Source organism: Myotis yumanensis, unplaced genomic scaffold (assembly GCF_028538775.1).
Source record: "Myotis yumanensis isolate MYYU_CA2020_CCGP unplaced genomic scaffold, mMyoYum1.0.hap1 SCAF_13, whole genome shotgun sequence".
Classification (NCBI taxonomy): domain Eukaryota; kingdom Metazoa; phylum Chordata; class Mammalia; order Chiroptera; family Vespertilionidae; genus Myotis; species Myotis yumanensis.
The window spans coordinates 37,062,247-37,080,278 of NW_027223764.1; the positions used below are offsets into that span (position 1 = coordinate 37,062,247).

General features: G+C 41.1%; 1 pseudogene; it reads right to left on the reverse strand.

Moving 5' to 3' along the window:
* Positions 1 to 10,295: 10,295 nt before the first annotated feature.
* The window catches only part of LOC139022188 (ADP/ATP translocase 2-like), a 41,800-nt pseudogene continuing 34,063 nt past the window's right edge, over positions 10,296 to 18,032 (reverse strand).

The window sequence follows — 18,032 nt, forward strand, 5'->3', positions numbered from 1 at the left end:
GCTCAACATGAAAACTCTAGAAAGATTAAGATTCTGGGAAACCACTCTACTGCTTCTCATTAGTTTCACAAAATTTTACATTTCTTTACCTATGCTGTGTCTTAAAGGAAGTATCATTTTTGCTTTTATAAGTTTAATCACTTAATTAAAGAATACATTGTCAGAACCAGAAAAATGGTGGAGGCTTAGACGGACGTGTTGGTCCTTCGTCCCGGAGCAGATAGGGGCGAGCAGCTGAAACGGGTAACAACCAGCCCGATCAAGCTGGGGAGGTTCAGCTGAGAGACAGTCTGCAGCCAGGAAAGACAGAGAACTCCTGAAAAATGCGGATGGTTAGAGATTGAGGCTGAAACTTCCCCCTGGGCGCCAGCACAGCGGCGAGACCGCGCCATCTTGGGAGGCGGTTATCGGCATCCAGAGATCGGCTACTAACCCAGCGGCTACTAACCCGGAGGCGGCGACTTGCGGGCGGCGTGACTGCGGGAGCCCAGAGGAGGCCTGCGCCCCTCCACGGAGGGGCGGACACTCCTGGGTGGCCAGCAGAGGCACAGCGACCACGCCATCTTGGGAAACAGAGCTGCTTGAGACTAGGATCCTGGCCTCAGCACCACCCAGTCTGATCTCAGACGCATACCAGGACCCTGCAGCCACTGGGGACAGAGACCTGTGACCACAGCTACAGACCTGCAGACACGGAAAGTTCGGAGATCCCTGCTGCAGATCCGTGAGTAGCGGAGCCCATCCCCCTTCCCCCAGGATCGCGGGCAGTGCCAGAGTAACTAACTGATAGACCTACCCCTTGCCGGGGCCTCAGCGCTGCAGAAACTTTGGCCTGAAAGTGCGCGAGCACCTTAGAACTGATCCTATGCGCACTTCGGGCTTCAGAGCCCTGGGCTGGGAGCAAAAACACGCACAGCACCAGGAACTAATCCTGTGCGCACTGCTGGCATCAGAGCCCTGGGCTGGGAGCAAAAACGCGCACAGCACCAGGAACTAATCCTGTGCGCACTGCTGGCATCAGAGCCCTGGGCTGGGAGCAAAAACGCGCACAGCACCAGGAACTAATCCTGTGCGCACTGCTGGCATCAGAGCCCTGGGCTGGGAGCAAAAACGCGCACAGCACCAGGAACTAATCCTGCGCGCACTGCTGGCATCAGAGCCCTGGGCTGGGAGCAATTGCGCGAACGGGAGTTTGTCCGCCTAGCACAGGCCCAGAAACCCCGTTTCTCAGGGCAGGAGGCAGCACCAAGCACCAGTGACTTGACTGTGTTTCTTATCACCTGCGCCTGAGATCCTGATTTCCTGTGCATTCATACTAAGAGCCAGTGAATCCAATTCCTGGTGCAAGGGCACACAGGGACCCTGATTCTCAAGGTGAGGTTGCGCGAAGCAACAGAGACTCTGATACTGAACTCTTGGGGAACTCTGACTCCTGGCGCAAGCTAGGGGGCTCTGCCCTGGTGCTAAACACGCGTCAGGGGGGCCTCTATTTCAGCACAGTGCAGGCAGGGTCCCTAATTCTAAGGGCACGCGCGAGGCCACATTGAGTGTTGGCAACACTGACACAGAGCGAGCCTGGTTCCCACCAACCAACAACAACCACACATCTTAGTGTCAGAGCTCTTCAGTGACACTAGGGTGGTGGGAGCCTCCCACTGCGCACGGCCCAGGCCCACGCAACTCAACCTTTGAACCATCAGGAGATAATCAGAATGAAGAGACGACACAATACCCAGAGGAAAGACAATGAAGAGTCACCAAGAAAGGAAATTAATGAAGCTGAAGCGTGCAACATGACAGAAAAAGAATTCAGAATGATGGTTGTACAATTCATTCACCGGATGGATGAGAAAATCAACAACCTATGCAAGAATCAGGAAGAAATGAAAAGTGATATAGCTACAATCAAAAACACCATGGAAAGTTTCAACAGCAGACTAGAAGAAGCAGAAGACCGAATTAGTGAGTTAGAAGATAAGGCAGAGAAACAAGCTCAATCTGAACAGCAACTGGAGAAAAGAATTAAAAAACAGGAGGAGAGCCTAAGGGAGCTTCAGGACAACATGAAACGAAGTAACATACGCATAATAGGGCTGCAAGAAGGACAAGAAGAGCAGCAAGGATTAGAAAATCTATTTGAAGAAATAATGACAGAAAACTTCCCAGATATGGGGAAGAAAAAAGTTACACAAATACAGAGAGTCCCAGGCAAGATGAACCCCAAAAGACCGACACCAAGACACGTCATAATAACGATGGCAAATGTACAAGACAAAGAGAGAATCTTAAAGGCTGCAAGAGAGAAACAGAGAGTTACCTACAAAGGGTCCCCCATCAGATTATCAAATGATTTCTCAACAGAAACACATCAGGCCAGAAAAGAATGGACGGAAATCTACAAAGTGATGCAAAGCAAAGGACTGAATCCAAGAATACTCTATCCAGCAAGGCTATCATTCAAAATTGAAGGGGAAATAAGAAGCTTCACAGACAAAAAAAGGCTAAGGGAGTTCATCACCACCAAGCCAGCAATGCAAGAAATGCTAAAGGGACTGGTGTAAAAAGAAGAAATAAAAAGCCCAGAAAGAAAGCAGCCACAAAAAAATAGAAATGGCTACAAACAAGTACCTTTCAATAATAACTTTAAATGTAAATGGACTAAATGGTCCAATCAAAAGATATCGAGTGGCTGAATGGATAAAAAAACATGACCCATACATTTGCTGTCTACAAGAGACCCACCTCATTAGAAGGGACTCACACAGACTGAAAGTGAAGGGATGGAAAAATATCTTTCAGGCAAATGGAAATGAAAAAAAAGCTGGGGTCGCAATACTTATATCCGACAAAATAGACCTCAAAGTGAAGGCCATAACCAGAGATAAGGAAGGCCACTTCATAATACTAAAGGGATCAATACAACAAGAGGATATAACCCTGATAAACATATATGCACCCAATGCAGGAGCACCCACATACATAAGAAAACTCCTGGAAGGTATCAGGGGAGAGATCGACAACAATACAATCATAGTAGGGGACTTTAATACACCACTAACATCACTGGATAAATCCGCTAGACAAAAACTCAGCAAAGAAACAGCAATCCTAAATGACTCACTAGATCAGATGGACTTAATTGACATCTTCAGAACACTTCACCCCACAGCTGCGGAATATACATTCCTCTCAGGTGCTCATGGGACATATTCAAAAATAGACCACATATTGGGTCACAAGCAAAGTCTCCACAAATTCAAGAAGATTGAAATCATAAAAAGCATCTTCTCAGACCACGATGGCATAATGTTAGAAATAAACCACAATAAAAACAACCCAAAATACTCAAACACTTGGAAGCTGAATAGCATGTTATTAAATATTGATTGGGTTACCGATGACATCAAAGAAGAAATTAAAAACATCCTGGACACTAATGACAATGAAAACACAACAATCCAAAACCTCTGGGACACAATGAAAGCAGTCCTGAGAGGGAAGTTTATAGCTCTACAGGCCTACCTCAAAAAACAAGAAAAAATGGTAGTTAATCATCTAACTCTACAACTCAAAGAATTAGAAAGAGAGCAACAAGAAAAGCCCAGAGTGAGCAGAAGGAAGGAGATAATAAAGATTAGAGCAGAAATCAATGAAATAGAGACCAAAAAAACAATACAGAAAATCAATGAAACCAAGAGCTGGTTCTTTGAAAGGATAAACAAGATTGACAAACCCCTAGCCAGGCTCACCAAGAAGCAAAGAGAGAGGTCCCAAATAAACCAAATCAGAAATGATAGAGGCGAAATAACAACAGACCCCAAAGAAATACAAATGATTGTTAAACAATACTACGGACAACTCTACTCCAACAAACTAGACAACCTGGAGGAAATGGACAAATTCCTAGAAAAATACAACATTCCAAAACTCAATCAGGAAGAATCTAAAAATCTCAATAGGCCAATAACGATGGAAGAAATTGAAGCAGTCATCAAAAAGCTTCCAGCAAACAAAAGCCCAGGACCAGACGGCTTCTCAGGGGAGTTTTACCAAACTTTTAAGGAAGAACTGAAACCTATCCTCCTCAGATTACTACAAAAAGTCCAAGAGGATGGAACACTTCCAAACACATTTTATGAAGCTAGCATCACCCTAATACCAAAACCAGGTAAAGACAACACAATGAAAGAGAATTACAGGCCAATATCCCTCATGAACATAGATGCCAAAATCCTCAACAAAATCTTAGCAAATCGGATCCAGCAGTACATCAGAAGGATCATACACCATGACCAAGTAGGATTTATCCCAGGGATGCAAGGATGGTACAACATCCGTAAATCAATAAACGTGATACATCACATAAACAAATTGAAAGAAAAAAACCACATGGTCATATCAATTGATGCAGAAAAAGCATTTGACAAAATCCAACACCCATTTTTGATAAAAACTCTCAGCAAGGTGGGAATGGAAGGATCATACCTCAACATAATAAAAGCCATATATGACAGGCCCACAGCCAACATCATACTCAATGGACAAAAACTAACACCATTTCCCCTAAGAACAGGAACAAGACAGGGATGTCCACTCTCTCCACTCCTGTTCAACATAGTCCTGGAAGTATTAGCCATTGCAATTAGACAAGAAGAAGAAATAAAAGGCATCCAAATTGGAAAAGAGGAAGTAAAACTGTCCTTATTTGCAGATGACATGATATTATACATACAGAACCCTAGAGACTCCATCAAAAAACTACTAGACTTAATACATGAATTTGGCAATGTAGCAGGATACAAAATTAACCCCAAGAAATCCGAGGCATTTCTATATACCAATAGTGAACTTTCAGAAAGAGAGATTATAAAAACAATCCCATTTACCATCGCACCCCAAAAATTAAGATACCTAGGAATAAACTTAACTAAAGAGGTAAAAGACCTCTACTCAGAAAACTATAGGACGTTGAAAAAAGAGATAGAGGAAGACATAAACAGATGGAAGAACATACCATGTTCTTGGATTGGTAGAATCAACATCATTAAAATGTCCATATTACCCAAAGCAATCTATACATTCAACGCACTTCCCATTAAAATACCAATGGCCTTCTTCAAGGATCTAGAACGAACTCTCCAAAAATTCATCTGGAATAAAAAAAGACCCCGAATAGCTGCAACGATCCTGAGAAAGAACAAAGTAGGTGGGATCTCAATGCCAGATATCAAGCTGTATTACAAAGCCACTGTTCTCAAAACTGCCTGGTACTGGCACAAGAACAGACATATAGATCAGTGGAATAGAATAGAGAGTCCAGAAATTAGCCCGAACCAATATGCTCAATTAATTTTTGACAAAGGAGGCATGAACATACAATGGAGCCAAGATAGTCTCTTCAATAAATGGTGTTGGGAAAATTGGACAGACATATGCAAGAAAATGAAACTAGACCACCAACTTACACCATACACAAGAATAAACTCAAAATGGATAAAGGACTTAAATGTACGACAGGAAACCATAAAAATTCTAGAAGAATACAAAGGCAACAAAATCTCAGACATATGCCAAAACAATTTCTTCACTGATACAGCTCCTAGGGCAGTTGAAACTAAAGAGAAAATGAACAAATGGGACTACATCAAAATAAAAAGCTTCTGCACAGCAAAAGAAACCATCAACAAAACAACAAGAAAACCCACCTCGTGGGAAAACATATTTGCCAACGTCATATCTGATAAGGGCTTAATCTCCAAAATTTATAGGGAACTCATACAACTTAACAAAAAGAAGATAAACAATCCAATCAAAAAATGGGCAAAGGATCTAAATAGACACCTTTCAAAAGAGGACATTCAGAAAGCCAAGAGACATATGAAAACATGCTCAAAGTCACTAATCATCCGAGAGATGCAAATCAAAACAACAATGAGGTACCATCTCACACCTGTCAGAATGGCCATCATCAACAAATCAACAAACGACAAGTGCTGGAGAGGATGTGGAGAAAAAGGAACACTTGTGCACTGCTGGTGGGAATGCAGACTGGTGCAGCCACTATGGAAGGCAGTATGGAGGTTCCTCAAAAAATTGGAAATGGAACTCCCATTTGACCCTGTGATCCCACTTCTAGGAATATATCCCAAGAAACCAGAAACACCAATCAGAAAGGATATATGCACCCCGATGTTCATAGCAGCACAATTCACCATAGCTAAGATCTGGAAACAGCCTAAGTGCCCATCAGTAGATGAATGGATTAGAAAGCTGTGGTACATCTACACGATGGAATACTATGCTGCTGTAAAAAAGAAGGAATTCTTACCATTTGCAACAGCATGGATGGAACTGGAGAGCATTATGCTAAGTGAAATAAGCCAGTCAATGAAGGAAAAATACCACATGATCTCACTCATTCATGGATAATAAAGACCATTACAAACTTTTGAACAATAATAGATACAGAGGCAGAGCTGCCTCAAACTGATTGTCAAACTGCAGTGGGAAGGCCAGGGAGGGTTGGGGGGGAGGAGGGAGGGGATTAAGAGATCAACCGAAGGACTTGTATGCATCCATATAACCATAACTAATGGACATAAGACACTGGGGGGTAAGGGAGGGCAGGGGTCTGTCAAGGGCGGGGGGGAAAAAAGGACACTTAAGTAATACACTTTGTAATACTTTTAGCGAAAAATAAAAAAAAAATAAAATTAAAAAAAAAAAAAGAATACATTGTCATATTTGATCAAATACATTTAAGTTTTTTATTATGTTTGTATTATTCATTCATTCATTCAAAACACGTATTTTGACAGAGACCGAGATTATAAAGATGGGATATAATTTCTGTTTACCAATAGTGAAGAATTTAGTATTATACAGATATCTTCTCAGTCTTAATTCAATGGAACATTTGAAAATTATTAAATTAATAGCTAATATTTTTGCACATTATCAGTTGCAAATGAGTGAAACACAACTCAAACTGGTGGCACTGGATTTAGGGGTTAAAACAGTATCATTGAGATGATTGGGACCCTATCTCTCTGTATTTCTCAACTCTACTTGTTTCCCTTGGCTTCATCCTCAGGCACTTCATTCTCAAAGTGGTGGCAAAATGGGCTCTAGCAGCTATTGGCATACCTGGTCCTTAAAGCGTGTGATCCTGGAGTCTCCCAAGTCTCCATGTTTTTAGTCTCATGGTGGGATACTGATTGGTCCAGTTAGATATATGCCCACCTCTTGGACCAATCCCTGAGGTGGGTGTGATAACTTGTCAGATTTTGATCACATGCCCATTCTCATGACCCCACACAAAAAATGGGTTTATGCATACAAATTTACAGATAATTGCCTCCGGCACTTTGCGTTAATGACTAGAAAGATACATTTAAAATCTTGAGATGGAATGTTTTTCCCCAGTATGCTTGCTAATTCAAAGCTAGTTTAGACTTCCTCAAGTACATCTACCAGTCTTCAGTTCTATTGGAGTTGTTTTACATAAAATTAATAACAATTGTTAGGCATTGTTTTAAGTGCATGAGCTATAGTAGCCCAGCCTCTGAGGTGAGGTTGTCCTGGGGACTGGTTTTCTCATACCAATGGTCTCATTTACTCAGTGGGATCCCACTTCCTCTCCCATGTGTGAGGGCATAACCTGATAGGAGAATGGAAGGTAAATTCATGAGATCAGTGTTTTTAGTATCCATTGTGATACAAAATATGTGATGCTTATTTTTTCATAAAGCAAATAAGACTATGATTTGTTTTAATGTATTATATTTCACATTAAATCATGTTCAGGACAGTTAGAAAAATATAAATGGCTTTAGAATTTTTATTCTGACTATAAAAATGATAAATGCTTGCTGTAAACAGTTCAAGAAATATAGAGAAGTATAAAGAAGAAAGAAAAATTGCTTCAAATTCTGTCACTCAGTGATAAATACTGTTAGCATTTTGATGAATAGCATTCTGAATATTTCTCTATGCATATTTATTATTATATGTCTAAAAAAGATGAATGAATTTTGCATTTTCTCAAGTGCCTTTTGGGGTCTTTTTATAAATGTTCATATGAACATTTTCCATATTAACCTATTGAAAAAATGAAGAGTATTTGTCTACATATTTATCCATCTGTATATTTTCCCTAGAGACACTGCTATTGGAATTATCAGCCTGGTTTTTTAATTCCTTGATTTCTGCCTTTTTTCTTTATTAAGTTCTCCTGTTTTCCTTAAGCGTTTATTGTTCTTTTTCGAACTTCTTGGTTAAATTCTTAGTCATACATATGGCAACCTAAACTGAGTCTTGTTTTTTGACCCTCCTTTTACCTCTAAAAGAAACTCAAGAGTTCATACTAAATAAACATCTTTCTGTTTTGTTAACTCCTAACTTGGAGTAAAGAGAGTGGGAGAGGCTGGTGACCTTTTTACATAGCCAGTTGTAACAGATGGTATTGCCATTTTCTTTTGTTTTGAAATCTAGAGGCAAATAACTATATCATCTGGGATGCGCTCAGTTAAATTTAACAATGGAAGAAAACAATTTGGGTTTTTCTGCCAAATGAAGATGTAACAGTCCATTCTAAATGTCACCACCACCAAAGGAAATGTTACCCTCTGCATAAACTTCAGCAGTGCGGACTCACCCATCAAGCTTAGCATTTAGTATGGATTGTGAAGTAAGGCTTCTGATGTTCAACAAAGTTTAGTGATTTCTCTGACCTATTAAAACAGGAAGTTTCTGGAAATCATATTTCCTCTGTTGATTTACTTAGCGTGGCTAGTTTATTCAGGTCCTGCAGTCTCCGACACTAACGCTGCCTTTCTAGGGGGACCAAGAGCTCAGCCTAGAGGCAGATAGAATCTTTGCTCAGCCCCATAATGAGCTATAACCTTAAAGAGGTAGGTCAAGTCTCCGACCTCTTTGAGCCTTGGTCTCCTCGCCAAGAATATAAGAATTAAATTGGCTCATGTATTGAATATAGTGTTGATTTTCAAGATATTTAATACGAGCACTGACCAATCCAAAAAGGCACAGGCCATAATATTGGACAGGGGTCCTAGAGGTTTCCATTTGTGCTTTTAATTCCTGGGGGAAGCAGACACAGGGGACGTAGGGGAGGAGCCGGGATGATCAGGGCTGTAGGGGCTTCCTGGGGGTGCTCAGTGTCATGGCTGTTTGGTAATGGATATGATAGCATTTTGGTATTTTTATAGTGTCAGCCTGGAGGAAAGCGCTTAGCACAGTGCCTGACATACAGGAAGCACTCAATAAATGTAAGTTATTGTTCCTGTTATTATTTTTACATTATGAGGATTATGGTGATGATGATAATTATACATATTCCTGCCCACAAGCTTTTGCTCTCATTGTTTCCCTGCCTGAAGAATGGTTATGAGTATAAATAAGGAATGTGGCCCCCCCAGCACAGCTCTTTTTTGTCAGTGACATTTCCCATGCAGTCTTCTGTTTTGGTCGTGATCCTTCTTACCCCCATTTTAACTTTTCCCTTAAAGATCACGTTCCTCATTGACAGGCAACATATCAACCAACCCATGGGTATTAAAACCTCTAATGTGCTCAGTACTGTGTTAGCATGCTGGGTCTGGTCATTGTTTTCAGGGCCCTGAAATATCTCTTTGATGGTCTCCCTCAATTGTTTCAAAACCCTCAATGGCTCCACGTGAACTCTGGATTCCCCATTAAAATTTCCAGTCTTCTGGCAATCTTTACACTAAAGACCATTCTCACACTAGACAGAATGCCTAGTAATGGGACTTTTCCCCGTTAGGTAACATCCTGCTTCCCTCTATCTTCACCAGCTTGGTATCCTCATGTTTCCTGAAAACGCCATGAAAGTTTCTGATCTTTGCTCATGCTAGTCTTTCTATAGAATTCTTTTCTCCTCTGTCCCTTTGCTCATATCTCCCCTTCCTCTAACCCAAACTTGTGATTACATCCTCAATAGAATTATGGCTATCTGTACCTTTCATTTGATACCATAGATTACCTTATGTATGGTTTTATGTTTTTAAAAACTTAGGTCCTCTATAGTTTCCGTAATTGTATCATAGGCTCCTGGAGTATGTTTTGAATCCGTAGTAAGAATTCAGTAAATATGTGTGGAGAATAGGGATCATGGGGCTGCTGCTAGTTCTGATTAGGGGACTTACATGTCCAATGCAAGGAGGCAGAGGAGATTTTATGATGATGTACAGACTAAATAGGATTAAGAGGATGTGGAAAGTAAAAGGCCAGTTAAGAGGTTGCTGAAATAATTTATGTCAGCACTGGAATGAGGAGGATAGGACAAATCTGAGATCTACCTGTAAGAGAAAAAGAGCAGGATTATAGGAAAGATTCAGTTCAAGGAATAATTTCTGAGGTTTCTTGTCTGTAGGAAATTGAAAGAATGATAGATAACAGGAAATTTTGGATGCAGAGATACCATATTTTTCTGTGTATAAGATGCTATTTTTTTCTAAGATTGTTAGGCTGAAAATCGAGGGGCATCTTATACACAGAAGTCATCTGAGGAGGGAGCCACGTGGGTACATAGCTGCCCATACCTTGTCAAACAGGCTTCCTTCAATCATGAGCCTTATTGTTACTGACGTCAGCTGGTCAGCTGATGCCATAATTGGAGGTGGAGGTGGAGAGTGCGCAGATGCAACAAGGACCAAAGCGTTCTGAGCCCATAAACATGTCAAAAAAGAAAAAGATAAATACGGGTAAGCGATTGTCTTACTCTGTAAAATTCAAGCTGAATGTAATCAGTTATGCAAAAGAGCATGGAAACAGAGCTGCAGAGACAATTTGGATCTCCTCCCACTGAGTGGACCTCCTCCCACTATGATCAGACAGTGGAGAAAACAGGAAGAACAACTCCTCAAGATGCCAACAAAGAAGAAGGCCTTAAATGGAAAACCAGCAAAATGTTTAAAATATTGATTTCTTAATTTTGGGTTAGAAAAGTGGGGGGTGTCTTATACACAGAAAAATATGGAAGTTTTAATTTATGCATGTTGAATTTGAGAGGACTTAGGGACAAGTAAGAACTGAATAATAGGATTAAAAGTAATAGGCCTGATATGGGGGGGGGGGTAAGGCATTGAAATAAATAATTAATAGAAAGACTATATAAATAGATGATTAGAAGCCCATGGACTGAGTCAAGGATCAATCCAAGGACTGCCTGGCCATTGAGGAGAGAGAAGAAGCTGGGAGAAGACCTGGGGAATGGCTGAATCTAGAAAGCACAATGTCACAGAAACCAACAGAGGACAGAGTGTGAGAAAGATTGAGTGGTCCGACTCTATTAGTAATTGTAGAGGTTAAAGAATAGCAGGCTGATAAGGCAGAACAGGACCTGGGGTAGGATGGAGATAGATCTGTTGTGGGGGAGGTGAGTTAGTAGGGTGGAAGCCAACCTGTAAGAAAATGGTGTATAGGAAATAGAAGAATTTGACTTAGAGTATACTCTTAGCTAGCTATTCCTGATAAAAAGGAAATGTATTGAGAGGATGGAGGGACACCTCATGGAACCTGGGGTTAGGTTCTACACACAGCCAGGCTCTATGAGAGTCTGGGGCAGGAACTGGATAGCTATCAGCCTCCCTACAAAATGACTTAAAACATACACACACATAACCGTGGCCCTGGCCAGTGTGGCTCAGTTGGTTGGAGCAATGTCCTGTACAAGGAAAGACCTCTTGTTTGATTCCTAGTCAGGGCACATACCTGACTAGGTTGCAGGTTTGGTCCCAGTTGGGGCACATAGAAGAGTCGATCAATGTTTTTCTTTCACATCAATGTTTATAGCTCTCTCTGTCTCCCTTCCTCTCTCTAAAATCAATGAACACCTCAGGTGAGAATTTAAAAAATTGTGGTATAATTGACATATAACATTATATCAGTTTTAGGTATACAACATAATGATTTGATATTTGTGTATTGTGTGAAATCATCACACAATAATTCAAGTTAACATTGATCACTATACATAGTTACAATTTTTTCTTGTAATTAGGAGTTTTAAGATTTACTCTTAACATCTTTCAGATATGCATTACAGTATTATTAACTGTAGTCAACATGCTATATATTACATCTCCAGGACTTATATAAATGGAAATTTGTACATTTTGAACCCCTTCATTCATTCTTTCCACCCCCACCAATCTGTTCTTTGTATCTATGAGCTTGGTTTTGTTTTGTTTTTATATTCCACATATAAGAAAGATCATAAGATATTTGTCTTGCTCTGTTTGATCTATTTTTCTCAGCATAATGCCCTCAAAGTTCAACCATGTTATCACAAATGGCAAGATTTCATTCTTTTTAATAGTTGAATAGTATTCCATTATATATATATATATATATGTCACATCTTTAACATTTTTTAAAATTAAATTCATTGGGGTAACTTTGGTTAATAACATTATATAAGCTTCAGGTGTCCAGTTCTATAATCCATCATTTGTTTATTGCATTGTGTGCTCACTCCCCAAAGTCTGATCTCCTTTTGTCATCATACATTTGACCCTCTTTACCTTCTTCGATCTCTCCTCACCTCCTTCCCGTCTGACAACCACCATATTTATTGTCTGTGTTTATGAGTTTGGTTTGCTTGTTCATTTATTGCTTTCTGTCTTATATTGCACATGCAGTTGAAATCACATAGTTCTTGTCCTTCTCTGTCTGACTTATTTTACTTAGCATGATACTCTCAAGATCCATGCATGTTGTCGCAAATGACAGTATTTCATCATTTTTAATGGCTAAGTAGTATTCATATATATATATATATATATATATATATATATATATATATATGCCACATCTTCTTTATCTGTCTATCCACTGATGGGCACTTAGTTTTTTCCATATCTTGGCTACGTAGATAATGCTGCAGGTGCATACATCTTTTTGAATTAGTGTTTTTGTTTTCTTCAGGCCCAGAAGTGGAATTGCTGGGTCATATGGTTGTGCTATTTTTAATTTTTTGAGGAACCTCCATACTATTTTCTATAGTGGCTGCACTGATTTTATTCCCCCACCCCCAAAGTGTACAAGGGTTACCTTTTCTCCACATCCTTGCCAACATTGTTATTTCTTTTTTTTTAATAATAGCCATTCTAACAAGTGTTAGGTGATATGTCATAGTGATTTTGATTTGCATTTCCCTGATGATTAATGATGTTGAGCAGCTTGTCTTGTACCTGATAGCTATCTGTATGTTTTCTTTGGAAAAGTATTTATTCAGAGCCTCTGACCATTTTTAAATTGGATTGTTTGTTGCTACTGAGTGGTATGAGGTGTTATATATTTTGGATATTAACCCTTTAATAGATATATGATTTGCAGATAGTTTCTCCCTTCCAGTAGGTTGTTGATGATTTCTTTTGCTGTCTCCACAGAATGACTTTAAATGGTTTGGTGTGTGCATAAACAAAGCTAGCCACTCCATAGCCCCTGACTGGAATGTCCTCAGTTTAAGTCATGAGCTCAAATTTAATTTCAATTACCCCAATTCTTGAGGAGAGAGTTTGATTAGCTTATCTTGGATCAGGTTTCCACCGGAGGTGGTGTAATGAACTATGTATGGCTAAGCTCAAAGTGTCTTAAAATAATAATGAGGATTCTGGAGTTCAGCCAATGGTGTGAGGCAGTTCTCAGGAAAAAGGATGTTTACTATAACTGAAGAGTCAGATACCAAAAGGAAGAGCAGGTGAGGAGTTGCAAAAGGGCAGTAGCATCAAATATAAGTGTTTATAATGGAAAGAAATGCAAATGTTTAAAGGCAGGAGAGATGGCGTCCTTACAGAAGGACAGCTTATAAAAGGCGTGATTGGAAGCCCAGAGAAGGAAAGACTGTATGAAATCTAGTGAACAAGTAAAGGAGCTCACTTTTAGAAGAAAGGAAAGTTTTACTCTGGTGCTAGGGAGAAGATGAAAAAACAAATAGTGATATGTTGACATGGAGAAATGGGAAAGCAAGAGGCACCTATTAGATATCTATGATAGACAGAAAAATGTCCCCCCACCCAATGTCTCTATCCTAGTCAGCAGGAACTGGGGTGATGTTACATTATGTGGCAGATGTGATTAAGGATCTTGAGATGGGAAGATTACCCTGGATTATCTGTGTGGGCCTAGTTTAGTTACAAAAGTCCTTATACGAGGGAGACAGGAGTATTAGAACCAGAGGAAGAGATGTCAGAAAGCGGAGTTCGGGCGTGGGGGGTGGGGGGAGAAGAAGAAAGAGAGAAAGAGAGAGAGAGAGATTGATTGAAGGTTTATACTACTGGCTTTGCAGATGAAGGAAGGGACCATGAGCTAAGGAATGTGGGTGGTTTCCAGAAACTAGAAAAGGCAAGGAAACATTTTCTCCCATCAACCCACCAGAAGGAACACAGCCCTTCTTCCACCTTGATTTTAGGAATTCTGACTACCATAACTATATATTATATATATTCTTGTTAAAAATATGTTTTTATTGATTTCAGAGAGGGAGGGAGAGAGAGAGAGGTATAGAAACATTAATGATGATAGAGAATCATTGATCGGCTACCTCCTGCACGCCCCTTACTAGGGATCAAGCCTGCAACCTGGGCATGTGCCCTTGACCGAATTAGAACCTGGGACCCTTCAGTCTACAGGCTGATGCTCTATCCACTGAGCCAAACCAGCCAGAGCAAAAATATTACTTCTTAAAGCTTCTAAATTTGTGGTAATTTGTCACACTATAAGAAACTAATACAGTCTTTCAACCATTTCTGACAACTGTGGGATATCATTTGCTAAATGTTTATGTATGGGGAATAAAGAAGAGGGTACTGGAGGATGTCTGGACTAAGCAAAGGGGCTGATATAGAATCAATGAGGGTCTTGACTAGGGGGCAGACCATAGGATTTGTATAATAATAGTAGTAATAATAAGTGCTAAAACTTGTTGAGGGTTCATTATATACCAGGCACTGTTATAAGTGCTGTACATAAATGATCTCATTTAATACTTTCAATAACTCCCTACAATAGGTGCTATATTAGCCTTATTTACTCGTAAGAAAACTGAGGCACAGGAAGGTTAAGTGACTTGCCTGCTGTTACATAGAGTAACATCAGTGCCAGCACTCGAACCCAGGAAATCTGGTTCTGTGGGCTACACCCAAGCTCTACTATGCCATTTGGTGAGGTAGGTCTATTCTTTGCATCTCATTCCTGAAGGGTTATGTCTGGAATCAGATAAGTGCCTAACACTGGGCACTGCCTAATGTCCAGCAAGTGAACTTGCAGTCCAGGTGGGTGATGAGACACAACCAGGGATTAGTTCTTTTTTCTTCTCTCCCCTCCTTGACAACCCCTAAACTCATTTCTTAATGAGCTCCTATGAATTTCTCTCTCTTCTCCTGAGCATCTACTTCTCCAGCTTCAAATAGTGGAAGCAAATTAATAGCAAAAGTGTTTCTAAGTGTTAAACTTAAAAATAGTGTAGAATGGATTATGCAGTCTCCTCTGAGTTAGAGTAAACACCTAATAAATGCTAATTATCTTCCAGTGGAAGGCTGTTTGGTTAGATTGGGCTGCTATAACAAAATACTGTCAACAGGGCTGTTTAAAAAACACACTACTTCTCACAATTCTGGAGGCTAGGAAGTCTAAGATCAAAGTGTTGAAAGATTTGGTTCTTGGTGAGGGCCCTCTTCCTGGTTTGTAAGTGACTGCCTTCTCCCTGTATCCTCACAAGGGGGGCTGGGCAGGCATGAGAGGAGAAGGAGGAGAGAGAAAGAGAGAGAGAAAACACTCTGGTCTCTTTCTCTTTTTACAGGGATACTAATCCCATCAACCCTACCCCATGACATCATCTAAGCCTAATTATCTCCCAAAGGTCCCACCTCCAAATACCATCACATTGGGAGTTAGGGCTTCAACATGAATTGTTGGAGGGAAACACAAAACATTCAGTCCATAACAAAGGCATAGTTAATACTAGTAATTGGGAGCTCCTGTAACCTAAGTGGTTTCAGAGTTGAAGTTGCATAGTATCGCCTAGAGCAGTGGTCGGCAAACTGTGGCTCGCGAGCCACATGTGGCTCTTTGGCCCCTTGAGTGTGGCCACGAAGTTTCAATCGCACTGTACGTGTGCACCCGCATGTGGTATTTTGTGGAAGGGCCACACTCAAGGGGCCGCAGTTTGCCGACCACTGACCTAGAGTCTAGGTCCTAGACCAGTGGTTGGCAAACTGCGGCTCATGAGCCACATGTGGCTCTTTGGCCCCTTGAGTGTGGCTCTTCCACAAAATACCACGTGCGGGCGCGCACATACAGTGCGATTGAAACTTCATGGCCCATGTGCAGAAGTCGGTATTTTGTGGAAAAGCCACACTCAAGGGGCCAAAGAGCCGCATGTGGCTCGCGAGCCGCAGTTTGCCGACCACTGTCCTAGACTGTTATTCAAATTTAGTAAACTAAGCAATGTGGAAACCAGATGAGGACTGTTGAAAGGATTTTCCAGTCCACTTTTGGTGCTATTTTCAATTCTCTTCCCCTCAACAATTTCACAGAGAAGGTCATTTGGACCTTGAAAGTCAAGAGCTTGATAGTTATTGACCAAAAATAAAACCGTGACACTTTGATGCATTATGCATGCTGTGAAAAGTAATATTTAGTTGTACTCTACAAACATGCATTGCATTCCTATTGTATTCTGAGGGCAATGCTAGATCCTGTAGGGCATACAGAGAATGAGCGTGACTTCTCTGGTTTCAAGGAGTCCTTTAAGTAGAAACTTTTGGTTGAATTAAAAAAGGCTATAGTTAAACATTCAGTTATCTTTTGGAAAAAAAAAACTCTTAAAGACAGATCTTTGGACATACCATGATCCCAACACAGCACAGGACAGATGAGTTTGCGTTAGTGAGGTGGCATGGAGTTGTCATTACAGCCTGAGATCTGCACCCTCATACACCCCAGTTTGAGTCAAGCCCAGCCGTGGGCAAACTATGGCCCGTGGGCCGGATCCGGCCCGTTTGAAATGAATAAAACTAAAAAAAAAAGAGACCGTACCCTTTTATGTAATGATGTTTACTTTGAATTTATATTAGTTCACACAAACACTCCATCCATGCTTTTGTTCCGGCCCTCCGGTCCAGTTTAAGAACCCATTGTGGCCCTCGAGTCAAAAAGTTTGCCCACCCCTGGTCAAGCTCCACTGCTTTCAAATTTTATGAATCTAAGCATGTTGAGTAACATGTCTCTATGAGGTTTCTCATCTGTAAAATGGGCCTAATAATAGACTTCGTGTGAGGATAAAATGAGATCATCTGGAGGCTAGGAAGTCTAGGTGCTTATAATAGAGCTTTAAGAACATGCTCAATAATTTATTATTATAGTCAAGAAGGAAGCCATGCCACAAATCTACTGTTAGTTCTTGGGCTTGAAAACTCCTTGATACGTTATTAAACTAGAGGCCTGGTGCATGAATTCGTGCACCAGTGGGGTCCCTCGGCCTGGCCTGCGGGATTGGGCTGAAATGGGCTCTCCCATATCCCCCGAGGGGTTTTGGATTGTGAGAGGGCACAGGCCAGGCCGAGAGACCCCACTGGTGCACGATCCGGCCGGGGAGGGATGTGGGAGGTTGGCCAGCTGGGGAGGGACCATGGGAGGGCTCCAGGGAGTGTTTGGCCCGTCTTGCTCAGTTCTGATTGGCTGGATCCCAGCAGCCAACTCACCAACCATCAGAGTGTCTTCCCCCTGGTGGTCTGTGCATGTCATAGTGACTGGTTGACCGGGCAACTGTCTGCCCCCTGGTGGTCAGTGCACATCATAGCAAGCAGTTGAGTGGTTTAGCATATTATTAGCATATTACGCTTTGATTGGATGAACAGTTGACTGGATGACTGGGCACTTAGCATATTAGGCTTTTATTATATAGGACTAGAGGCCCGGTGCACAAAAATTTGTGCACTCGGGGGGGAAGGGGGGGTCCCCCAGCCCGGCCTGTGCCCTCTCGCAGTCTG